Raw genomic sequence first — 25,518 nt, 5'->3', positions numbered from 1 at the left:
AATATAAGTGGCAGGATGAGAGGAAATAGCTTCAATTTGCACCTCAGTTTGGAGAGGCATTTGATATGGGAAAAAATGCCTTCAGCAGAAGGGCTATCAAAGTTGGAACTGGCTGTCCAGGAAGTGGTTAAATCACCACCACCCCTGGATGTATTGAAAAGATGGATGTGGTATGATCTACTGGTGGGCTTAGCAGTGTTAGGGGTACGTTTGGACTTGATGATATGAAGGGTGTTTTCCAACCTAAAAGATTCTATGATTCTAAGCTACCTAAACATCTGTATGCTGTACCTGGCTGCTGCTGAGTCATTTGGTGCCTTTGAGCAAGTCAAAACTCTGTGAAGAAAGTGTCTCAGTTTCTTTCCTTTGAAATAATGAATGATGTTTACTTAGCAGAGTAAACCTCAGAAACACCAAAAGACTTTGAAGCTCACAGATATCATTTTACAACACGGAGTCATTCCCTTTTCTTCTGCTGCGGTTTTCCATATGAAAATGAAATTATTCCATGAACACTGAAATGAAACCTGGTTACTAATGGAGGTCAAACCTTTCTCCCTTCAGATATCTTTCTCCAGTCACCTGTGCCCAAACCAGCCTCATCAGTCCTCACTGTGTTCCTTTACACACAAAACTGCGTGTACTGTTCCAAGGAGCCCTATGTTGACTGCTGACCTGACAATTTCTTTACCTGCCTTCCCCTCTGCAGAGGTACTGCCTCTGCCTCTCTTCTAGACAGAAAGCAGTTTCCACGAATCTAGTCAAAATATAATTAACTGCAAACACTCTTCAAATCCAGCTGAATATTGAACAAGCTCAGAAGCTGCTTGTGAGGGCAAATAGCAGACAGACAGACTGATCATAAATAAAGATTGCATAAGCATCATTTTCTTATGAAACCAAGCTACAGTAGAATTAAGAGATTCAACATGATGTTCCACAAGGACTGTAATTCGTCCACTTTATACAATTTATTATAGACCAACATTATTCATTTCACAGAGCAACACAAAATATTATACAGGAAAAAGAAGAGCTGATCCCTCATTATAATTGCTCTAGGGGTCATGAACCTCATTATGGGTTTTCCAAGCAAATATAAAAAAATAAAGACTGCATTGAAGAATTTAACTTAGAGTTAAAACCTACAGAACGGTGAATAAACAGAATCAGGATTTGGATTTATCATCAAATCACTATAAAGCTAAGCGACACTATTTTAACTAACAAGAATATCAATGAATCACAGACATCTACAGGAATACTGGTCACCCTTCTAAATTTCAGTAGATATAGCATAGTCTTCCTCACAAACATTCATGTCTATATACCTAAGTGTAGTTCCCACAGCTGAGCTCCATTCTGGAGCTGTTTTGCAGTGGTGTACAAGCTTTACATTTTGGTATTATGCACACTTCACTTTATAAAGTGTGAGCTTTCTGTTTAATGTAAGTTGCTCATTCCATTTGTGGTTGCCATCAAAGTATTTAACCTCATTTAAAACTCACAGAACTGAAGAGTTACCTCAACAATGTTGAAGCCTATGCCTTCCTGATGACCTGCATCCAGCCATTTTAAATCAACAAACATGTCTTTTCCCTGACCCTTTTGAGCTTTTGTTCAAAAGTTTGAAGGCTGCTTACTGACAAGTGATTTGTTTCCATTAGAACATGCCTCATTCCAGCCATCCGTGACCATTTTGTACTTAGGGCTTTATAACCAGCACGTCTCAACATTCCTAAAATCCCAGAGAGGATCTGAAAATAGAATAAGAAATGAGCATTTAAATTAAAAGCAACAGCACTTGCATGAAGCTGCCAGGTTTTTATGGTAGATAGTGTCTTTTTGCCCACCCCCACTCTCTCTACTCCCCCTTTTTCTCAGGGTTTTAAGCCATGTTTTCCATAATATTTTGCAATGCCACCTAGGGTTACATTCACTCTATTTATAGGGGCCTGGTTTAAAGTGAAACAGGTGTCAGATTGAATGAGGCTGTTGTCAACATACAGGCCCTCTTGGGGAGGGGATGGGAGGTTTACTACTTTCTGTACTTGGGGAATTTACAGTCTGATCACTAATCTCTGTGCAGGGCTCAGTAGGAGGAAGAGGAAAGGCAGAACAGTGGAAGGAAAGGTTCGCTTTCTGCTGGAGCTATGCAGTGCTGCCTCTCCCCCAGATCCATGCAACCAGACCTTTGCTTTTTTCAAGTGCTGAAACTGATCTGAGCATTTGCAAAAGGGGCCAGACAGCCTGTCCTGAGGAATGAAACCCTTTGCACAGACATGAAACAGACAGAGCTCAGCTGAGAAGGGGGCAACTGAAGACCCCTGTCCCACCTGTATCCCAGCCACCCCTTTATGTTGATTATACCAGGGACCAGTCCCAGGGAACAAAGATCAGCATAATGCTTCCATGCCTCTCCATCTCATGCCACCTTTGCCATTATTATATTCTGAATAGCAATCCATTAACATAACAATCAGGAATAAGGTGAGGACACAAGCTACAGAACACTGTCCTAATGGTGTTCTGTGTAGTGTGTAGCAGTAAATACAAGCATACAGAGTCCCTGGAACACCAAGCTCAGAGTCAGACCAAGAAGGCAATCAGTATGTGAATGCATGAAGGGGATGGCATGGGAGGATGCGGTAACACTTAAAAAATAATGTAGAGAAAAGAAGTCACAGCTCATTGCTCACCTTCACTTTGCTTGCAGGATGACCATGCTTATTTTGCCTAGGTAGTGATTTCTAAGACTTAAATGGAGACCACTAAGACAGCTGACATAGAGCAGTAGCAGTTCATGAAGTTCATGTTGCAACTATTAATCACTACCTATATCAAAACTAAGACTCCAGAACATGCCAGCCATGCTACAGTGGCAAGGAAAAGAGTTGCTACTTGCTCAGGAACACATCCAAACTGCAGAAGTCAACTTGACACACAGAGGGAGGACAAAAGTAATGTGATAAAAGTCAGACAGCTGACATGACGAAGGAGAATGGAACAAGAGAAATCATGACTGGCTTTTCTTGCTGAGAACATTTAATGCAGAAATGAGTGCCTTTTTTGCAGAGTATAGAAAGCAGGTCTTTGGGAAGTGCTGGAATGAGAATCTCACCAATGGCATCAATGTGTAGGAAGAACCTGAGAGAGGCACAGCATCAATACCAGAGGCATGGTCTCCACCATGAAGACTGGAAGCAGAGCTGTCAGGGTGAAGATAGAGTTGTGTGGAAAGACAACAAGAGAGACTGATAAGTAAGATGACACTGTTGACAATGATTTAGATGTATCTTGGAGTTATCTGGCATCACCAGCATACCAGTTTGGCTGTAAGATGTCTTTTTTTTTAAAGTATTCACAGCTATTCATCAGGAATTGGAAGCTAACAACTTCTGTAACACCTGAAACTGAGAGGATCTTTCAACAAAAATCTGGAAGAGAGGAATATTTAATGTGGGTTAGGCCACCATACTGATTTCCATTGCAATAAAGTCATCTGTAGTTCTTGGAAAGATGTAAGTCACATAAAACCGCCATATTTATCCAAGGACCAAGGCGTTAAGGCAAATGGATTTACATGTGCAAAAATCCCAGTTCAGCATGTGTTTGTGGATTTACTGTGATTCATCAGTCATTCATGTTAATTGGCTATACAAATAACAACTTACATTTTAAATTTAGTATTTGTACTTGGAGTTATCACTACTGTATAACTCATCATGGTATTTGTGGTTTCTTTTGTGTACTTATTTATGAACACTTGGGGTTTAAATATAATGAAAATCACAAAAATATGAACAAATAATCACAAAAATATGAAAATCCCATTGCACAGAAATACAGTAGGACTCTTGCAGAACTATTTAGTTTTGTTTATTAAGCAAGGAAACAAACTCTGAAAACAACAATAAAAAAAATCGCATAACTTTATGGAAAATGGGATTGGGAGAAAACACACAAATACTTAAGTACAAAAGGTTACATTTTCAGAACAGCTCTCATTCCTGAAAATGAACACCAGATCCACTGGATGCTGAGTGCTGTCAAAAATCTAACCACTTCACTGAAGATCCTAACTGGGAGCTGAACTGTCTTTGTAATCTGATCCCATCTGGGACATGTGGCATACCAAATTCTTTGGAAAGAACTAGATCTTATCACTGCCATTCCTGAATTAATAAAACACCGTTGATAGAGCACTTTGTGCAATATAAATAATTTTAATAACAAATTTGTATGTAGCAAAAACAAACAAGCAAACAAAATCTCTGAAGAATCTAAGGTTTTTTATCATGTTGTTCTTGCATTTGATAGGGAACTTCAAAACAGGCAGCTGGATAAATCCCCATGTGCTCAGAGACCCTGGGCACAACTTCACTGGATTTTGTCTGCCCCTAACCTCCAGGGCTTCTGATTCCTCTTATGCACAAGAGCAGAGGGGGAGTGCTGGAGCCTATTAAAACAGCCATGGCTCTTTTGCCTCCTGCACTGTCTTCCAAAGGATGGTGCCACCATCTCTTCCATTTCACCATCCCTAGAGCTGTTGTGCCCAACCCCTCCCTCATGGGAGGATTCAGGTGTGCACCACGTATATTGCATATATGTTTATGTATATATACATATGAAAATACAAAAGCTCGGTCACTGCAGACAGGTTATCCAGAGTGGATTACAAAGCCGTCGCTTCCACTCCCTAAAAAGTGTTTGGGTCTTGAATTCAGCTATAACAATGGAAACGCTTTCCAGGCAAGAGCTGTTACCAGTCCCCTGCGTCCCTCCAGCTTTTGTCAGATTTCATATCTCTAAGCAAATGCTCATACCCTGAATTACAGGAAGCAGAGATGACTATGACTGTAGTCTTTCTTGTCATTCTTAGGTCCTTATCCCTAATATTCTTGGCAACTGATCACTTCAAAATGATCACTATCTCTATCAATCTCAGTAAATCTGCTACCTGCTAGCTGTAGCTCTTTGTTTTGCTCTACTCTCCTACAGATTCAGTTAATTTTGCATTTTTTCTCAGACCACAGTTCTTACAATTATTTCTGGAAAATGTCCTTCCTGTCTGCAGCATCACACAACTCTGCATTATATTTTCGTTGTGTGGCAGGCCTTCATTCTTGAGGGTCACCAAATCTGCATTTGCAAATTCCTTGATGGCTACAGCAGAAGCCTGTACACCACTCTTTGTGCTGTACAAGTAAAAAAATAATAAAAGCATCACTGTGCAGCAGGAACACATTCACCTTTCAAAGGGTTTGCACCCTTATGGAGTTAATTTACATTAACATAAATATTCCATTAGTAGAAATGTTTATAACATACTTCTCTCTCAAGAGGCATTCTGCAACAAGATTCTTCAACCACTTATGTTTAACTAATGTGTATCACATTTGAATAATATAAAAAGACAACTGAGTTAAGTGATTGAATGCCTGGAGAAAACCAATGTTAATTTCCACTGAAAGCAAAGCACATTCCCTTCATTTTGCAGCTTAATTACTGCAGTATTTGGCTCACAAATTAAAAAAATGGTTCAAGAAGAAGTCTCCAATAATAGGTTGATGAAGCTTATTTTTCCCCTCCCACATACCTCTAAAAAGGATTTTTTGTATGCCTTATTTCAAGCCCATTCCTGCGACCCAGAGCAAAGCTGGTAAGGTTGAACACCAGCTTCCCAGTGTGTTGTTGATGTAGTCTGATAACCTTGCAGGAGCTTGCCGGGGGGTGGCTTCTGCATCCTAGGCTACATTAGTGCCAAAAATCCACCCAAAGAATATGGAAAACAATGCTCTTCTCCTCAATTCTGATGGGAAATTCTCCATGGTTGTCTGGAATTTTTCAGAAGCAGCTCTATAAGTAAACTTTATCAATGAGCTGATACCCATACTATTCTGCTACTATGACTTGTTGGCCATGTACTTTTAGAAACAGTAGCAATGACTTGCTCAAGGTAGTTGGTTAAGATGAAGGACATACTGTTTCATATAAATTTCAACTCACTGATACCCAAAATAGATTGAGTCGGTTTTCTGGCCATATAAAAGGCAATCTTAAAAAAATCCATTAAAATGAAGAGAAGGCAAAGGCAAGTCAGTAAGTAAAGAACATATTAAAAAGCTTAACAAGCCTTCTAGTTTATGCATAGAAAACATACCACTGACAAAGTTCAGACAAGCTCAGAACTCATGGCCATGAGCAGGATCACTCCTTTGACTTCAGTAGGACAAGAGCAATTTACTTTATCTGGAATACAGCAGTGTACTGATGTCTTACATCATTGCTCAATGAATTTGTGACCCAGATTTTTACTCCAGGCATCTGGAAACTTATCATAAGGGTCACTTAAAGTGTAATTATTCCTACTTTATCACGGTTATAGAAAGTTAACTTGCTTTGTATGAACTTCTGTGAAATTTCTAAAACCCTGTTGCTAAAAATTTAGCTTTAGAGACTGGTTTTTAAGCAGTCAGATAAGCATGCAAGAGGAAAAACTGAGAAAGATTAATTTGAGCCATGTAAAGCTTTTATTCTTTCCTTTAATGCTCTGCCTGTTAATTATTTCTTTCTGTAAGTAATAAAATCCTTGATTCTTCACTAAAGTATGTGAAAAAATCTGCAAAATGGCATTAGCAGGAAGCAAATGTTTAATTTCAACTCAAGCTTCAATGACTTTTAAGAACAGAGGGTATATTTCCCTGAATAAACCATATGATCTCTTGTGTGCTTAGCCCACCCCAATTCTCTAGTCTCTTATCTATGTGTCTAGAGTGCACACAAATGCACACAAGTGCCCTCTACACAGAGTCTTACAGGACCATCCTTTCATGCAAGTGGATATTCACCTTCTAGCAATATTTTTAAAATTCCTGATACTGTATGTAGTACATTCAGATGGCTGGCACAGATTATTGACTTCTATGGACAATGTATATTGAGAACTAGCTGCATAGCAGATCTCAGAGGGTCGAAATCAGTGACACAGGGTCTAGCTGAAGGCCCGTCATCAGTGGTGTCCTCCCAGGTTCCACACTGAGCTATACAGTATTGTTTAATGTATTCATCAATGACTTGGATGAAGGGGCAGATGCCTCCTCAGCGAGTTCACTGATGACACAAAGCTGGGAGCAGTGGCTGATACTCCTGAGGGCTGTGCAGCCCTTCAGAGGGACCTCAACAGGCTGGAGGGATGGGAAGAGAAGAAACATCTGAAATTCAACAAAGGTAAATGCAGGGTCCTGCAAGGAATAACCCCAGGGCCCCAGCACAGGCTGCAGGTTGATCTGCTGGAAAGCAGCTCTGGGGAGAAGGACCAGGGGGTCCTGGTGGACAACAAGCTGTCCATGAGCCAGCAGTGTCCTGGGGGCCAAGAAGGCCAATGGGATCCTGGGGTGCAGTAGGTAGAGCAGTGCCAGGAGGCTGAGTGAGGTGACCCTGACCCTTTACTCAGCTCTGGTGAGGCACATCTGGAGTGCTGTGTCCAGGTCTGGGCTCCTCAGACCGAGAGAGACAGGGAGCTCCTGGAGCAGGGCCAGTGGATGACAAAGATGATCAAGGGACTGGACCATCTTTCTCATGAGGAAAGGCTGAGGGAGTTGGGCCTGTTCAGTCTTGAGAAAAGTGAGAGGGGATCTCATCAATGTGTATGAGTATCTGAAGGGAGAGTGTCAGAGGATGGACCCAGGCTCTTCTCAATGGTGTCAAGCAATAGGACAAGAGGCAGAAACTGATGCATGGGAAGTTACACCTGAACCTGAGGAAGAACTTCCTTACTGTGCAGGTGACAAATCACTGGCATAGTTTGGCCAGAGAGGGTGCAGAGTCACCCTTACTGAAGACATTCAAGATACTCAACCATCCGGACACAATCCTGTGCCATGTGCTCTGGGATGACCCTGTTTGAGCAGGGAGGTAGGACCAGATGACCCACTGTGGTCCCTTCCAACCTGACCCATTCTGTGACTCTGTAACAGACTTAATGCAGCATGGGTATAAAAATGTGCACGAGGATAATACCCATTAGGGACGATGGACTGATGAGAAATGGAGGAATAAATGTTAAAAAAATGGATGTAATTTTATTTTTAAGAGCCTCCCATTTCTCACATCTAACATTTGAGGTCAGTTTAATACAAAGGCAGAGGCAATTTAGTTGCCTGCTTGTACAAGGGGTCATTTGAAGCAATCAAGCAGTGCTGAGAATAACTACTACGCCCATGGAGTAGTAGTGCAAAAGGGTATTTCTAGAGTTACTCTCAATTATAGCTTTTGTGTGTGTGAGTAGGAACTTTTTTCTAGCTTGCAGAGGGTTCCACAAATTTCCAGACATCATGCCAATTATGATCGGCTAAGCGAAGGAGATGTCTTATTTTCAAGAGCTGTCGAAGGAAATAGTTATATCTACGTGACTTCTACCCAGTACTTTTGTCTTTGATCATGTTAATTGGATCAGAGACCAAACCAGTTGAGTTGCTCTTCTGAATATCAATCGAACAAGAAATCTAAGTGTATAGCTGATTTTACACATATAAGCATATTGATGAAATCTGCTCATATTTTTGAAGCTAGACAGGTACTACAATTACTTACGTGAAACCAATTTCTTAATGATGACGGACTGAGACTAGACCTTAGAAGAAAGACTTGGGGGTGTTTGTGGATGAAAAACTCAGTATGATTCAACAACATGCACTTGCAGCCCAGAAAACCAACTGCAGCTTGGGCTGCATCCAAAGCAGCGTGGGTAGCAGGGTGAGAGAGGGGATTCTGCCCCTCTGCTCTGCTGTGGTGAGACCCCACCTGGAACACTGCATCCAGCTCTGGGGCCTCCAACAGAAGAAAGATATGGTCCCATTAGAATTGATCTAGACAAGAGCCACTAATTTGTTCAGATGTCTGGAGCACCTCTCCTACCAGAGAGAAGAGAACACTCTGGGAAGACCTTACATCAGCCTTCAGGTACCTCAAGAGGGCTTACTGGAAGGCTGGTGAAGGACTTTTCACAAAGGCATTTAGTAAAAGTACAAGGAGGACTGGCCTTAAGGTGAAGGAAGGTAGGCTGAGATTAGATATTAGGAAGAAATCCTTTACTATGAAAGTGGTGAGGCATTGGAACGGTCACCCAGAGAAGCTGTGAGTTATCCATCCCTACAAATGTTCAAGAGTAGGCTGGATTGGGCTCTGAGCAACCTAGTCTACTGGAGGGTGTCCCTGCCCATGGAAGGGGGAATTGGAACCAGATGATCTTATCATCCCTTCCAACTGTAACCATTCTATGACTCTAATTAAATTTTTATTCCCATGTTTAATGTTCATTTAACTACCCAGCCACAGACAATTCAAAACAGTACCTGAATGTTTCATGGCACTTCTGAGGACCCCAGACACTTCTTATCTGCTAGCTAGGTGGTAGAAGAACACTTATTTTGCAACTGCCTTATTTTGCACAGCAAATATCTCTGCACTGGACAGCAGAGTTTCTCTGGAACCATTAAAATGTTGCCATAAGAATGAACAATGCTACTTGCATCAAATGTAGGATAGCACTGAAATAAAATAAAAACTGTGATGTGTGTTAATGGAAATAAAGACTGGGTTATAGAAAGGAAGAAGTCCTCAATCTGATTTGGTAAAACACAGGACAGTAGAGCAGTGTGGAGGGATTTCTGAGTGTGCACGGAAGTAATCAGCATGAAGCTGTTGTGGAGAACTTTCGATGCCAGCAGGGCATCATGGACAGAAAGGATGCACATCAGATCAGGAAACATGATGGTAAACCAGAGAGCTGGGGAGAAATGTGGCAATGCTCAGAAGAGCCACGGGGCAAGAAGACCTGTGCACTCACCTCTGCACCATGAACCACATTCCTCCTTTCTGGGAAAACTAACAGTGATTTCCATCCCACAGCATCATCCATCAGACGTCAAAGAAAAATATAACTGAAACATATAACCACAAAATAAAATAAAATAGCACTTAAAGAGTACTGACACTTAATACCTGTAACTGCATTCCAAGCAATAGACTCTGTGCAGCCAGACACTCATGGCACACTTGATCATGAAGAGCAGAGAAGCAGTGTCAAAAAAGATGAAGCCTTCCAGAGGACTTATTGTAAGCAAGCCTGAGGAAGGATGCCTGTCTGATGTGAAGGATTTAAGCCTCAAATTTATTTCAGCAATGCACAGAGGTACACTGCTGTGGAAGCTCCACTCTTCCCTAGATGGTAGGAAGCAGAAGCTACAGTATGCTGAAAGGACTACGCACACTTGAAACTCACATAGATATATATAGATGTATATATACATACATATACACACACATACATATATCCATGCAAAACCACCATTATCATGTGGAGTTACTCTCAGCTCTGCTCACAAAAAGGGAAGTGTAGAGTTACCTGGCCTTCTCTTTACACATCATAAACTTTGCCACTGGAGAACCATAGCCTGAAGAAGAATCATCAAACTGTCCTTCTGAAGAACAGTATCTATTAGGAGACATCACCAAGAAGTAGCTACCTTCCTAACAGGCATATTTCTTTTTTTGTTTTCTAGGAGAAATATATTCTTAGCATTCACAGTAGTACTTTTTCAAACACAGGTTATATAAAGCAATACAACACACACACACAGAGGCACACAAAAATAAAATATGAATGACTCACTGCACTTATGCAAACTAAGTTGCGTAAGCCTGTTTTTCTCAACTCTTAAAAAACCCCAAAGCAGCACATACACAACCCTACAAAATGAGCTGAAATGCTCAGTTATGAAAGCTAAAATTTTTGAATAAAAGCAGAACTCCCTCAGCTTCTCAGGGTCCTTCACACCCACATCTGGTATAGTGTTTACCAACGGATAAAAATAGAAAGTTGAAACTTAACAGACCCTAACATTTATCACAGTATTTAAGAATCAAAACAGAAACCATCTGAGAAGTGGCATTCACTTGTCAGGCACAAGAAACTTAAAGAGGGAAAGATCAACAGCTGCATTTTGAAAGGGATCCAGTTAACTCTCACTGAAATACTACCCTCTAGGTACTTAGCAAGAACAAGCTAGAAAGAAAATAACCAACTGTACTTCTTCAACAGGTAGTTAATTTTAATGCAACCCGAAAAGAATTTAATCTTTTTAAAAAATCTTGCAGATTTTCCTCTAAACCATTACATTCAACCTGTTGTTGGCAGTCCTGACATCACAGGACTTGGTTTCTTTATACATGTACAAAATGCATTTTTCTTGCAAAGAGCTGCCAGAACTAGCAGCTGACAGCATGAATGGTAGAGGCGGGACAGGAGCACATGGGTCACTGTTCGGGGGTTCAATAACCATTACCTGTCTGACGCGCAAGGTATCCCTGATGAGCCCACAAAGCAATAGCTGTTCAATTGCAGATTTGGAAAAGTTTGGCACACCAACCTTGAGAGCTGCCATATCATGCTTTTGAACAGATAGGCCACAACATTTAGATAAAATAAGCCCTGAATTAAGGAAGGTGTGTCATGAAATGAACCTTCTAAGGTATTCTCAGAAGTGTGATTCAAAATAATCTGAGAGAGCATTTGCAAATAATCCTTTTAATTGCAGTAGTAGCATTACTTTGGTGAATTATTCAAATCTACTGCTGATGAGAAGATGTCAGCCTAGAAAACTGTATGAGTCAGCTAACTTACTCTCACAGGATTCTGTTCTCTCTCTCTCTCTCTCACACACAGTACACAGACACATAGCACACAAGTGGGGCATGCTAGCCATTGGCTCCCACGAGCACCTGAATGTCATAGAATCATAGAATGGCTTGGATTGGAAGGGACTTTAACATCTAGTTCCAACCTCTCTGACATGAACAGGGATGACTCTCATTAGACTAGGTTGCTCAGAGTCTTGTCCAGGCTGTGATAACTTCCAGGGATGGGGCATCTGCAGCTTCTCTGGACAACCTGTTCTAGAGTCTCACCCCCCTCACAGTAAAGACTTTCTTCCTAATATCTAAACTAAACCTACTCCCTGTCAGTGAGAAGCCATCCCACCTTGTCCTGTCACTACAGTTCCTGAAGAAGGATCCCTCTTTGGCTTTCCTGTAGGCCCCCTTCAGATACTGGAATGTTGCTATGAAGTCTCCTTGCAACCTTCTCTTCTCCGGGGTGAACAGCCTCATCTTCTCAGCCTGTCTTCATAGGGAAGGTGCTCCATTCCCATTATCAACTTTGTGACCTCTTCTGGACTTGTTCCAACAGTTCCACGTCCTTCTTAACTTGGGGGCACTAGAACTGCACGCAGTACTCCAGGTGGGATCCCACAGGAGCAGAGAATAATCACCTCCCTTGACCTGCTGGTCACACGTCTTTTGATACAGTCCAGGATGTGGTTGGTTTCATCAACCACCACCCCAAGTCCTTCTCCTCCAGGCTGCTCTCAATCACTTTGTTCAACCTGTAGCTGTGTCTGGGATTGCCACAACCCACGCATAGGACCTTGCACTTTGCTTTGTTAAACTTCATGACGTTCAGGCAGGCCCAGCTCTGAAGAATGTCCAGGTCCCTGTGGATGACATCCCTTCCCTCCCATGTGACTGCACCACACAGCTTAGTATCACTGGCAAACTTGGTGAGGGAGCGCTCAATGTCAAGTCTGTGTCACTGCTCAGAGGCTGAAGCACTGCTCAGAGGGCAGGTGGCAGACCCAAGTGTACCAGTGCCTGTGCCAATGCTGAGCAGAGCTGTAGCACCAGGGCAGGCAGACCAGGAGAACCCTGGACATGATGGAAGGGAATGCTGCACTGGTAAAGAACAAAGCGATCAGAGAAGGAGGACTGCAGAATGGCTCAGGAGGAACCTGAGGCAGGGTAACAAGAAATTTTAAAGGTGAGACTGCTTTACAGAGGATACTGAGCAAGGACTAGAGTAGTACATATTGTATATATGTAGGAAGAAAACTCTTAGCACATCTTGTGTTAGAAGTTGCAGCTCTGTCTCAGGATTCCATCACCTCCATTCCAGCTCTGTGACTGCAGAAGCCCCTGATGGCATCCTAGTCTCACAATTGAAAGAGCTGCCTGTTTTGTTTTACACGATGTATGGGACATGAGTCCTGGTTCTGTGCCCACTGCCTGTTATTTATTCAACATGACAGACACATAGAAAACAGAACAGAGTACATTTAGAGGAAATAAAAGCCTAGACTTTAAGGCCACAAGCCACAGCTCAATGGTTTTGTAAGATATCTTTAGAAAAATACCATTTTCTGTGTTGTGGTAAATTAAGAGCTTCTATTTGAAGAAAATATTGATTTTTCGAACTACAGAGTTGGAAATAAAAAAAAAAAATCTTGCTCTCTGTCACAAGAGCAATCAAAGCAATCCTGATTTTCAGAAAGCTCATGGATGACCAGACTTCAGTTTTAAACTGTTGCCAGTACATCAGCTTTGAAGTACATGTTTCCAGCACACTGGTAACCCAAAAATCTGCCTGCACTACTGCCTCAGCCACAGAGACAGACATAGTTCTGTCTGCTCTGGAAGACAGCCTAAGGCAGAATCAGCAGTTCCCCTGACTTCAAGTTAATCTCACTTAACACTAGGAAGGCCAAGAACAACTACATTCATGGTCTCCACTGTTCCCAAGATGTTTCTGGTGCTAGAGTGGAATGTCCTTCAAAACTGAAAAGTAGCCTAGGTTTGGTTTCAGAAAAGACTTCCAGGTACCACACTGTGTCAGCTGCTGCATGGCTCTGCCTTCCACTTCAAGACACTTTGGGTCAGTGCAGGGTCAGGTTGAGACGGGCAGTAAGCCATGCCAGGCAGCAGCAACACCAAGCCAGTGTCTTGCTTAAGATCTATCAGTAAAATCCTGATGAAATATGTTTCAACAACAAAACCACTGCAAAATACTCCATTCTGAGGAACCAGATGAAGGACAGTTTGTACTGCTGACTGCTTTAACATGCTTTAAGCAAGTTTCTGCGAGTATCAGAAACTGCTACCAATGCAACACAGTTTTGTATGGGTCATTTACGATACTGTGCCACACAGACCAGGTCCAAAAATTATATAATCTTGTCAGCTAGAACAAACAAACATAAATCTTTGTATTAATGGAACTTAAGTGCATAAGCACAGATAAATCCAGCTTGACTGATATGAACAATACTTGGTTGAGAAAGACACAAGGAGGAGCTGAAAGAAATAATGTGACACAAATCTAAGACCTATTCTCTAATGTCCTCTCAGAAGACATATAAATTAACTTTCAGAACTTAAGATGCTTTTTAGTTCTGGGGAATAAGGCAAAGGAGAAGACAGTTCCAGTCCTACCAAGTGGGTGGTTAACTTTATTTCCACAGTTTGACAAGTCACATAAAGTCAAATCATGCATAAATTTTTGCATAATGCAAATTTTTCCATGTTAGCCTTTCCAGAGAAGGAAACATTTTGAACAACTAATACAAGCCAGAATATTGTGCATGTACAATTAATACTATTTCAGTATATTTGGATTTCCATTCAACTTTTGTCTTTCAAAAATGCCACAAATAACCAAACCAGCTTATTTCCTGCATTCTGTCTTTCAAACAACATGACAGAGGACAAAGACAAAATGCCCTGTCAGACAGGGCAAAATTCAGTTTTACAAGAATCTATTTTACTGAAATCTGCTAAAAATATCTACTTGGGTTTCACAACTTCACCCTGACCAATGACAAGGAGTTCTGAATTCCACTGGAGACGGAGAAGATTACATGCTTACACTGATAAATTAACTTTATTTTTAGGAAGTACAGACTCTACTTTCAGAAAGTACCACTATCACTACACCCAGGTTCTATTTTTAGGGACAGGCAAGAATCTACAAATTCAAACCAGACAGTTACGCCACTGATTCAAGGCAAAGGCAGGGATTTTTTCCCTGTGTTCTTCACCAGTTCTTCCCAACTTCCTGATCTTCCTTCCTTCTGAGCAGGAGGATAAAGAACAGGAGTAACATTTTATTCACTGTGAGACTACATGACTGCAAAGATGCAATGATGACTGAAAAACGAAGCTGACAACAACTCAGAAATTTTGTATTACATATTTACCATGGACAAAAGCACACTTTCTTTGAAAATGACAGTCCAGCTTCCAGATTATGCACTGGGGTTTTGCTGAGGCTGTAATTTGAGTAAAAATGAGCTGACATAACAATTACAAATGCTAAATGTTAAATGATTGGCCCAAGTCAGAAGACAGATGCCCTAGCCCTGAGAAATGTCAGTCTAAGTGAAGCCCGATAACTGGAACTTAGTAACTCACACACACAAGGTCTCTGCTGTTCCAATCCAGCCAAATTAGGTAAATAAACTCCTGACTGAAAAGCATCACTGCTGGGCACCCTTCTCAAGCAGACAAGCCCAAAAGGGTAATGATGGGAATTAAACTGTTCTTCCAGCCCCAGAGGTAGGGCTGTGCCACACTGGCAGAACTGCTCTTCAAAGCTAGAATGACTCCAGTGCTGCCAGCCTTGGTGTTGACAGAAGATGCTGGGCTCAGCAATTATACTAGACAGGTCACATATAATGTCCAAATTCACTTCCTGGTCCTAATGAGAGTTGAAAAGTCAGATACAGAGGCTGTCTTCTTTTCATAAAAAAACATTTAAGTATGCTGCATGCATGAGGGTAGGATGAGCACACAGGTGTATCTATGTGACTACATTAATTACATGTTAATGTCTATATGTAATAGAGACATACTAAACATACATTAATGTAGTATGTTTTGCACATGTATTTCACAGGATTACACATCACTCCCTTCTGTAATCATCACCTCAGTTACATACTCAGTGCACACCTGAAGAATGCTTGTGCCAGTTCTTTTGAAAATTTTAGTGCTAAGTTTAAGGTATACTTAATTTTTAATGTTAATTATGCCATTCCAGACATTAAAGCCACTGATATCTGCTAAAACTATCAAACACTGTGTCCCCCAGAGCATTTATACTGTTTAAACAGACCCTTTATCTAAGATGAAGAGGCATAAATGACATCCATGTACTCAAGTACCCAAGTGCACTGCACAGGATGCTCTTCTTCAGAGTACTGCTAGCAGCTTAAGCAATGCCATACCACCTAGAGCTGCTTGTGGTGTGAGTTGTGCAGAGAGGCTGCAACTGGAGGAACAACGACAACAGAGAACCCATCTATAACTTAATAAAAATTTTCTGTGAAACAGTGTTCGCTTAGCATATAAGCACAGATGGGTCTATTTTTGCTGTGCTACCCTAAGCCAGTAATAGAAGTCTAGTAGCATACAGCTACAAACTGGCACAAGAAATATTTTGACCCTTTTTATAATCTCGGGAGTAAACTTCAGCTGTGAGTTCATCATAATTCCAATATAAAAGGACTTGGATAACAAAAGAAGAGCAACAGTTTGTGCCAGTTCTGACTTTACAGCTATTAAATAGACACAGGCATTTAAGCATTGCCCCACAGACAGCCAGCATATTACATGACATTTTTTAATATACACAAATATTTTATTCTCAAGGATGAAAACTCTGATAATATAAACAATTGTATGAAAAGGCATCATCTATTTGATTATTGAAATAGTCGACAAGTACAGCCCTACAAGTCAGTTCAAAGAATACTGTAAGCGAAGCCTACTCAGAGGAATGGTAATAAAGTGGGCATGTGCTGGCACACCATATGTGCTATATAAGCAAGACCTCTCTCAGCTGCTGCCTCTCTAGCTCCCTTCAATCACTCACAAATTAAGTCCAGCTGACTACCAGCTGCAGTTGCAATTGCAAGTTCTTTATAAAGACTTCTCTGTTAGCAGCTCTGGGTAACCTGACCAGTCCTGGAGCATTGTCTTCTCTCCTATCTGCAGGGGTATGCTTGTGTTTAGGGTAAGTGACAAAAGATGTGATATACCAGGTTTGAAAGACAAACAGGTACAGACATGGTACACCAAGTTGCAACTTTGATCCACCTCTACCAAGTGAAAACATGTCCTGCATGGTCAGATGGAAGCCCCCGGTCTTCCGAGTGGACAGTCAGTCAAATATTGTTGTACAAGTAGCTGAGATGTGGAGGCACCTGGAAGGAGCTATGGGAAGAAGGGTATATGGGGACTGACAAGGCAGCAATAGTTGTAGGATACAGATCAGAGGTGTGGGAAATAGTTGGATGGTACTAGCTGCCACAAAATCATGCAGAACTTTTAGCTGTGCATTTCGACAATAACATCTTCTGATGCATTTCACAAGAAGCCTGTGTTATGTGGAAACAGCTGAATGAGCACGAGCACAAACTATTTCCCAGCACTGCCGTGCAAAAGCAGTACTTACTACATTTCTTTGAATTAGAAAGCCCTAGGAGGCAAACAGGAATCAAGTCCTGTCATTCCGAGGTGAAGTATCAGTCTTTTTTGCATATGCAATGCAACAGCAAGCTGAGAAACATCTTGTGTATCCTGATTGCTAGTGTCACCTGTTAAGCTCTAGGCCAAATCTACATACCATAAGACCCCTTTCTCAATAGAGTTCAGCTGGAGGAGAAAGATGGCAGCAAAGCACACATTTGCTCCCAAGTCACCTTATAACACCCAACCAAGAAGGGACTTCCTGACCTGCAAGGGGAATTCCTCCAACTAACAGTGAAGTTTCCATTCCATCAAGCTAACTCCCCCGTTCCAGCTCAGCAGGTGAGAATTTAAGGCAGTGGAACTATGAAAAGGAGATTGCAGATAGCATCCTCTTGTCTGACATCCAGAGTCTGGTTTGTCCTCTGAGAACACTCCCTCCTGCTAGTGTTCCATGAAAGGGAAAGAAGGTCCCAAGAATGGCAGAGGATAAAGGGTCCCAGGGAGGACAGAGGGATAGAAGATCCCAAGTAGCATGTGTAGGGTTTTTTTTTGTTTGGTTGGTTTTTTGGGGTTTTATTTTTTAGTTTCATTGTATTAATCTAGAATTATGGAGAAAAGAATAAAAAGCCCTAAAAGGCACTTTGAAAAATTATTTTTCAGACCAGATGCATATTTTAACTTAAAAATCTTGAGAGTCCATTGCCACAATGTGCTACATCTCCCACCAGTACACCAGCCATCGCTGTCGTATTCTTGCAGAGTTTATTGCACTTTGCAAATAGTCTTTTGTATTTCATACTTCATCCCATTAGGATCATAGACTCATAAAATATGCTGAGTTGGAAGGTATCCATCAGGATCATTGAGTCCAGCTCCTGGCCCTGTGTAGGATACCCCAGTAATAAATCACACCATGTGCCTGAAAGCGTTGTCCAAAAACTTCTTGAACTCGGACCAGTTTGGTGCTGTGACCACTTCTCTGGGAAGCCAGGATACCAAGAAATAAGCCCTATTCTATAAAAGAATCAGGCCTAAGTGTGTATAAAGCCCAGTATGTTGAAAATCCTAAGCTCAAGCAAATTCTGACTCTCAGAGACAACAAAAGAACTATGTATCCACATTACAATCCTCAGAACTAAAAAACCCAAAATGCTCAGTTCTAGTCTGTCCATGAAAGCACCTGAACCCTTATAAGATTGTGTAGGATTCTGCACTCCAGAATAACTTAAAAACTGTCTTGATCAAGCTAATTAGACACCTCATTCATGCCAAGCCCCTGTCTTAAAATATTGAAACTAGGTGTTCCTCCTATCAACCCCTGAAGAGGTTGAGTCTGACACATATGTCAGTGGTACATCTCCTCCACTCATTGGGTCAGGCTGATGTGAAAAAATAATAGCCACCACTTTCTTCACTTTCTTTTTCAGCACAGCTGCAAGTGATATGGGTTTTACCCTGGATATAGGACAATCATAAGTCACCGCCTCTTTTCCTGAAAAGCTACAGGTCTTCATCTCGCAGGAAACCATCCTGGCTGGTGCCTCAGCCTAGAGAGCTGAATCTTCAAAACCACTGAAATTGCACTACTGACCAGCAAATTACTGGTATGGATGCAGGATATGCATGAACACATGTGGAAAAAAATGAGCCTACATGGGCAGGAAACTGAGGGTGGGGAGTTCTCCATTTTGGTCACTAAATGAAGTATGGAAGCAATCATACAAGTAGGAACAAGAACACAGGCCTTCTTCTCACCAGTCATGAAAAAAAAAAAAACCCACCAAAATTTTATACACTGAAAAAATCTCCAGCATGGAAAGGCATAGGCAGCAGCCAAGAAACAAATACGGATTTGAACAGAGGAGATGGGTAACTGAATTAATTTGTATCAGGCCAGCAATCCCTCTGCAGTGTAGAGAATGCAGAAGTTTAACACCAGTGTCTGGACTCCACTTGGAGACCCAAATATCTGCTGTTCACCAAAGTCCTCTGACCACACCTATAACAACCTTTCACACAGCTGCCTTACCTCCAAAAGAGCTGCTTTCCCCTCAACTCAAATGGTCAACATCAGCCCAATAAGCTCATTATAATCAACCACACTGGTACTTCCTGCATAGCTTCTGACATTCTTGTCTGTTGAAACTCCTCTGACCTTGGGGCTGTATCCCACAGATCCTGCTTTAATCCACCCCTACATTTTTCCATAATAAGGTTCATATACCCCTACACAACAAATAAAAACACACATACAGACAATGTTTTAAATAATTAGTAATTTACCCTTAAGGGTAAAAATGTTCTGTAATAGTGTTTCTTTTTGTTATGAAATAATGTAAATGATCTTGGTGTGGTAATATTTTGTAATATGTCTGTGTTATGCAATTAAGGCTGTAGGATTCAGATGACTTACATGCACCTGGAGATACTGACAGATGCCAGAGACTTGGAGCTGTTGAAAAGCACTTACATATCCTTGTGCTTATATATGATATATAAACAGATAAACACACAAAACAACATCATCAGTCTACATCCTTTTACAAAAAATACTAGGTACAATAAGGTCTGTGTAGTTTAATTTCTGCTCATTTCCTGTTCTCTTCAAATGAATACCCCTCAGTAAACCTTAAAACCCAATGTCTGTTCCTCTTTTTTAGGGAGGTAGATCTCCTGCCTTCTCTTCTGCTGAGACATGTAAACCTTGTTGACTTCAGCTAGGCCAAGACAACTCAATATCCTCAACTTTGATTTTGATTATTTTCCTCAGCTTTCAAATCAGCTTGAAGAGAAAAACGTAGGAACTCGCCAAATGTTCATGCTTGCAGAGCAAATCCTACTGCCAAGAACATAATAATTTGTTTGTTTAGTGACTTCTTTCCTCCTTCTCTTTTAAGATCATGATCGGGTTAAGGTGATGTGAATGACAATATTTGAGTGAAAAACAGTTTCACACTTCACCTTCCTCTTTCTTTAATTCCAACAAAGACAGTGGCTGACTGCATAACCAAGAGTTTATCTCAAAATCATCACAGACCATGTGGTTGTGCCTAGGGAACTTAACCCTCAGGGGAGTTAAGCATCAGTCTGCTGGTTGCCTCAGCACAAGCATCACAGTAAATCACATGCCTGTCGTGGAAGCATCAGGCATTTTTTCACACTTTCCATCATCCCACAGATTCTCTCATCTCAGGATTGTGGGATAGCAAATCTGTGTAGGAAAGGTAAGCTTTTAATACTCACCAAAGGGTTGGTGTGAGAAGGGAATTAATTTGTTACTGCAGGCAAAGACAACAGAAATATCAGTGTTTGGGGGATAAGGAAGATGATAAGAAGGTTCAGGTTCAGTCTTGGAAGATAATACTGAGACAGTGAGAATTGGGGTAAAAAAGTGTCAAGCCTGTGCAAGATTAAGAGGTACAGAAGGGTTTTCTTAAAACAAAATTTTACTAGTTCACCACTCTGAAAATAAATTAGACTGTTTCCATGTGGTTTCCTTTTTCTCCTCTAACTCACACTCTGTCCCACCCAGACTTAGGGTTCTGTGCAGGGCCAGATCCAGGTCAGGCCACAGTGTGATTCTACCGCATGAGCAAGCACACAGATGTGTGTGGCACCAATTACTGCACAGTTATAAATCTGAAACACAGAGCAACAAACTGACACCAGAGTATCTATATATATACCTTACCAGATATGACCTTGAAATGGTCTGTAATCTACAGCACTTCCATGACACTAGCATACTTTGCCAATGTCATGCATGTAAAATCTACCTGTCCTAGTAGCAAGCAGCATTAGGCTCCCGCAGATACGATCTCATACTGCACTGTACACTCAGTGCTGGGCATTGTAAGATGGATCTGAAAGCTGGAGCCATAGGTCAGGGCAGAGTTCAGGGTCTTCAGCACACAGGAGGTAGGTGTACTCTTCAGTGCACTACAACAGAATGTGTATCAGAGGCTCCTCTCCCACCTTTCCTTTACGCGACAGCTTGCATGCTCTAGAGCTTCTCTCCACTCGAGTGCTCAAGTGAGCACTTCACTCAGTTTGGTTTCCAGACCAATGGATTCTACATAGCAGTGCAATGGCTGCCAACACTACTGATAATATACCTACAGAGAGACAGCTTTTGCAACTGAACATTGCAAGTGAAGTTCAGGGGCCCTGAAGGAAGGTCTTCTATGGAGCATATGCTGAACTCTGACAAGAAGTGCCACACTGCTTGTGGTAAGCATGTAACTTATGTGTGAATGAAGACCAAACTATGGACCCTCCTCAGGAGTCAATGGAAAGCAGTTGATGCTGTCAGCAGGGATGACCTAGCATGATTACATCTATCTGAGCATCTCCAGATAGGAAGTGAGCATTCACAGCATTTAAGTAGTAAGATAAAGTATTAATCAGGGGAATTATTGACCTTGCCAATCTCCAAAAAATAGTAATTCTTAATACTTCACAGGATTTGACTCTAAGGAGTTGTACCTCGGACAAAAATGCTGCCAGACGAAGTATTTTGCACTGAGATCACTAAAATGAAATACCTACCTTAAAGAGCTGGTTTTGATTCAGCTTTCTGCATCCATCATTTTAGAATACATTCATTCATGTTCTATAGAGATAACAGATATCATATTCTTTTACCTGAACCCTTATACTTCGTCCTTATGTTAAGAGTTATGCCAAAATCATCCAATACTGAAAATACTTCTGAAAATACTGTACTGTCAGTCACCCGTAGGTGCACAGGGAATCCAAAAGTCTTATTCCTTTCCCATTCAGAAACTTTGTCAAACCACACTTTTAATAAAAGAAATGTATTAAATTATAAGGCACACATAAGAGCCCTATTTGACTCAAATGCATTACCAGTGCTCTTTTTTTTTCTGCATGAATAACTGTCACTCTCATTTTCATTTTGGTAATTACAGAAAATGGGCTGATTTTTAATGTCTGTTCCAGCAGAGCTGATGATGTTGATTTCAGACTGATTCAGACTTTAAAGTCTAATTCATGCAGTTGATCCACAACATTAACTGGCGTGTAGGTTTCATGAATTTGATAAAGTGTCTTTTATAAGAACAGATGGTAATTTTTTGATACATAAAGCTTTAAATGGACTCTGTTACAAAACCACTTTACATGCTTTCTTTAAAAAAACCACCAACCAACCAAACCAAAACCCACCAGAATCATACAAAAATTGCTTCCCCACAGTGCTCAGATACTTTAACCCAAAGAAATTGCTGACAGATTTGTTTTCAGCCCAGCAGAGTAAAGAGCTGGCAACATTTTTTTTTTTTTTTTTCTGGATATGGTAACTTAGGTCTATTTTTAGGGCTTTTTTTCTTTTTTTAAAGTACACCAAAATAGCAGTGGGCTTAAAAATCACCATCTGCTTCTAGAAATGAAATAATTCTCTGAAGAACAGATAATAGGCATAAAAAGCCTACCCCCAGCTCTTGGATCTTTCACAGCAAGACTGAAATTCACAATTATATATTATGTGTAAACATTATTTATTTCATCAAACAATACTGCAGGGTCACAACACACCTGTAAGTGTTCAATATACCTATTTATCGGTTATCACCAGCATAAACTGTTTACATTCTAGTAATGAATGATTGACTGGCAAGTGCTATTGCTTTTATGACTTAGAATAAAGCTGCTGATATTTACAGCACAATAAAGACTCTCCCTATTTCTTTCTTTATCTTTGATTTAGTTGAGGTGGGAAAGATTCTAATTTTTATTTTTAATGCCCATTAGAGCTATTCTGCAATTAGCATGTTAGCATTATTTGCAAATGCATGTAAAGAGATCTGAGCTTGTTTGCATCCAGCTAGTTTGGATCCTGCTAACAATGAATGGCCCAGGACCTGTACGCTTGTTTGCTGGCTGAAGCCTGTCAGCAGTTTCCCCGTCCTCAGCCTCTGTGTGTGCCTCTGAAAGCTTGGATGACTGACTGCTCAACAAGAGCATCAATAGCCTTAGAAAATAACATGGTACCATTGGTATCAGCCAGTCCTCACCCTTGTATCTTTTGAACCTCACACAATGTAAACTGAGCTTGAAAAAGGTGGAAAAGGAGAATCCATTAGTTTTCCACAAAAAGTGGTTTGATGAAAGAAAGAAGGCTAAGGCTAAAGTCCATGTCCCACTTCCTTCCTGAATTAAAACTCCTGCAACTTGGTCATCACACTTTTTGTGATGGCTTCAGACACAAACAGCACGTACCCAAGGTTAGATGGCACACATCCCCTCTCCTCAGCAGGGAATATTGGGGAAGTGGGAGCAGGGACTGTATAGAAGAATTGTCAGAAGGTGGCAAAGGCCAAAGAGGAGGAGAGAACCAGTTTCACTAGTATGTGTTCTGGTGGGACAGTGTTTGCTAGTTCTGTGATTTCAGTAAAGATGACAAATTTTCAATGGCAGTAATTTCAGTTTAAAACATTTCCATGTTTTGAACCACAGAAGAGCATTTATCATTTTAGTATCATTTTCAAGCGGTTTGGGGTTTTTTCCCCACAATATTCCATTAAAAAACAATGTCTTTTTCAGAGAGTAAGACTAAGTCTTCTAAAATAGAAAATTTGATAATACACTGCAAGATACTTCAAATGACACATAGGATAAGTTATAAACAAACAAGTTTACAAAATGAAGACATTTTGGAAGTAGTAGTATTTAACAAGTACCATTTCTAACAGGTTTGTCTCTTTTTTGTAATATTGTGGTTATTTAAAATCAAAGTTCACAACAGCAGCAGTTCAGAAAAGGAGATGTCCATAATCCATATTTATACTTGGTGGATCAGAATTTTTGCAAAATTAATTGTCTAGCATTAAAAGACCTGCTAGTGACCGCTGAGCAACAGTATTTAGGCTAACTTTTTGACAAAAACAGAGCAGGAAAATAATGGAGAAACATATGCTTTGTTGGTATATCCTGCTTTGGCAGGGACAAGAATTCCTCAAAGTAATGTGCAAGAGTCATCTATTTCTAGTAAACAATTAAGAAATATTTTATTTGTGAGGGAAATTCATTCTTATTTTTTTCTGAGTCAGTAGTCAGTAACTAAAGAAAGGAGCTTTTGCAAGAAAGGGAAGAAAAAAGTAATTAAGGGAAGCAGAGAGTTTTAAAAAACTTTAGTGTTCCTTGGAAATTTTCAAAGGGGACCCTCTTTACTGAAGAACAGTTGCAGAAAAAAAAGAACAGACTATGAATAGCCAAGATTCCTAGTGATCTCACTGGGAATTACACATTTATTTGGAAAGCATTAAAGGAATAAGATTACAGAAGCAAGACCTGATCCAAATTCCATTATGTAAATGGAAAAAGAAAATTTTGTTGTCTTAAAAGGAAATTGAATTGAGCTTTTAGTTCCCAGTTAATGAGATATAGAAAATGTTGAGAATTGCAGGGGAAGTGATAAGGAGTGATGCCATTTTGGGTTGGGTTAGTTTTTTTCATATTAAATACTTATTTAGTTTGCAATTTACTCAAGATTTGTCATCATAAGACTCTCCCTCCTACTGACTACATCTGTTTTAAGTGGCATTCAGATACAATGGAAATGGGGCATACCACAGATTCCAAATGTTTCATTAGAGTCTATGGGTGAGCAAAGAAACCTGTTTAACCTGCACAGGATCCATTGCTTATTCCAGACAATTTATTCCTTTCTTCAATAGCATACAGTTATTGCTAGTTCTAATGGTATTACTTGGTTTGAAACAAACACTTCATAGATTCCCCTTTCTTTTACAGTTGGGACACTTTCGTGATTTGTTTGATTCCACTAAAGTTGCTTCTGTTAGTGCATAGAATCACCTAAATGGGTGCCAAGACTGCAAGATGATCTCACAAACAGGTTCTCCCACCACTGCTTAGTAACACTTAGGCCAACTGGGCTCGTACTCTGCACACATGTCCTAGAATCTGAACCCAACTCCAGGATAAACGATTAACCTTTTGTGCTGCAAGGTTCTCAAAACTCTCGACTTTTGCTGGACTTGGAATAAATTCAAGGCACTCAGTCACAGCAGAACTGTTCTGGAAGCATATCACAGGCACGAGACTTGTTTCTTCTCTGAAGTTATAGGTACACATAGGGGACTACAAATAATGTGAATTTCAAGAGAGAAATGG

The 25,518-nt window shown here is 40.6% G+C and overlaps 2 long non-coding RNA genes across 4 annotated transcripts in view; one reads left to right on the top strand and one right to left on the bottom strand.

Annotated features, from left to right (window-relative positions):
* Positions 1–25,518, top strand: part of LOC120411488 — a 66,099-nt gene that overhangs the window by 27,613 nt on the left and 12,968 nt on the right. Inside the window, exon 3 of one of the 3 annotated variants that reach the window (XR_005603808.1) lies at positions 18,792–18,968. The exons of the other annotated variants lie outside the window; for them this stretch is intronic. This is a non-coding gene — a long non-coding RNA (uncharacterized LOC120411488). The remainder of the gene's footprint in view (positions 1–18,791; positions 18,969–25,518) is intronic. 3 annotated transcript variants of the gene reach the window in all.
* On the bottom strand, positions 948–18,796 carry LOC120411489. Its single transcript, XR_005603813.1, has 2 exons — positions 9,851–18,796; positions 948–1,757 (listed from the first exon to the last, which is right to left on the bottom strand). It is a non-coding gene; the product is annotated as an uncharacterized LOC120411489 (long non-coding RNA).

The sequence above is a fragment of the Corvus cornix genome, chromosome Z, assembly GCF_000738735.6.
Source record: "Corvus cornix cornix isolate S_Up_H32 chromosome Z, ASM73873v5, whole genome shotgun sequence".
NCBI lineage: Eukaryota > Metazoa > Chordata > Aves > Passeriformes > Corvidae > Corvus > Corvus cornix.
The sequence above is the reverse complement of the archived record's forward strand: the minus strand, read 5'-3'. Positions and strand labels throughout refer to the sequence as shown.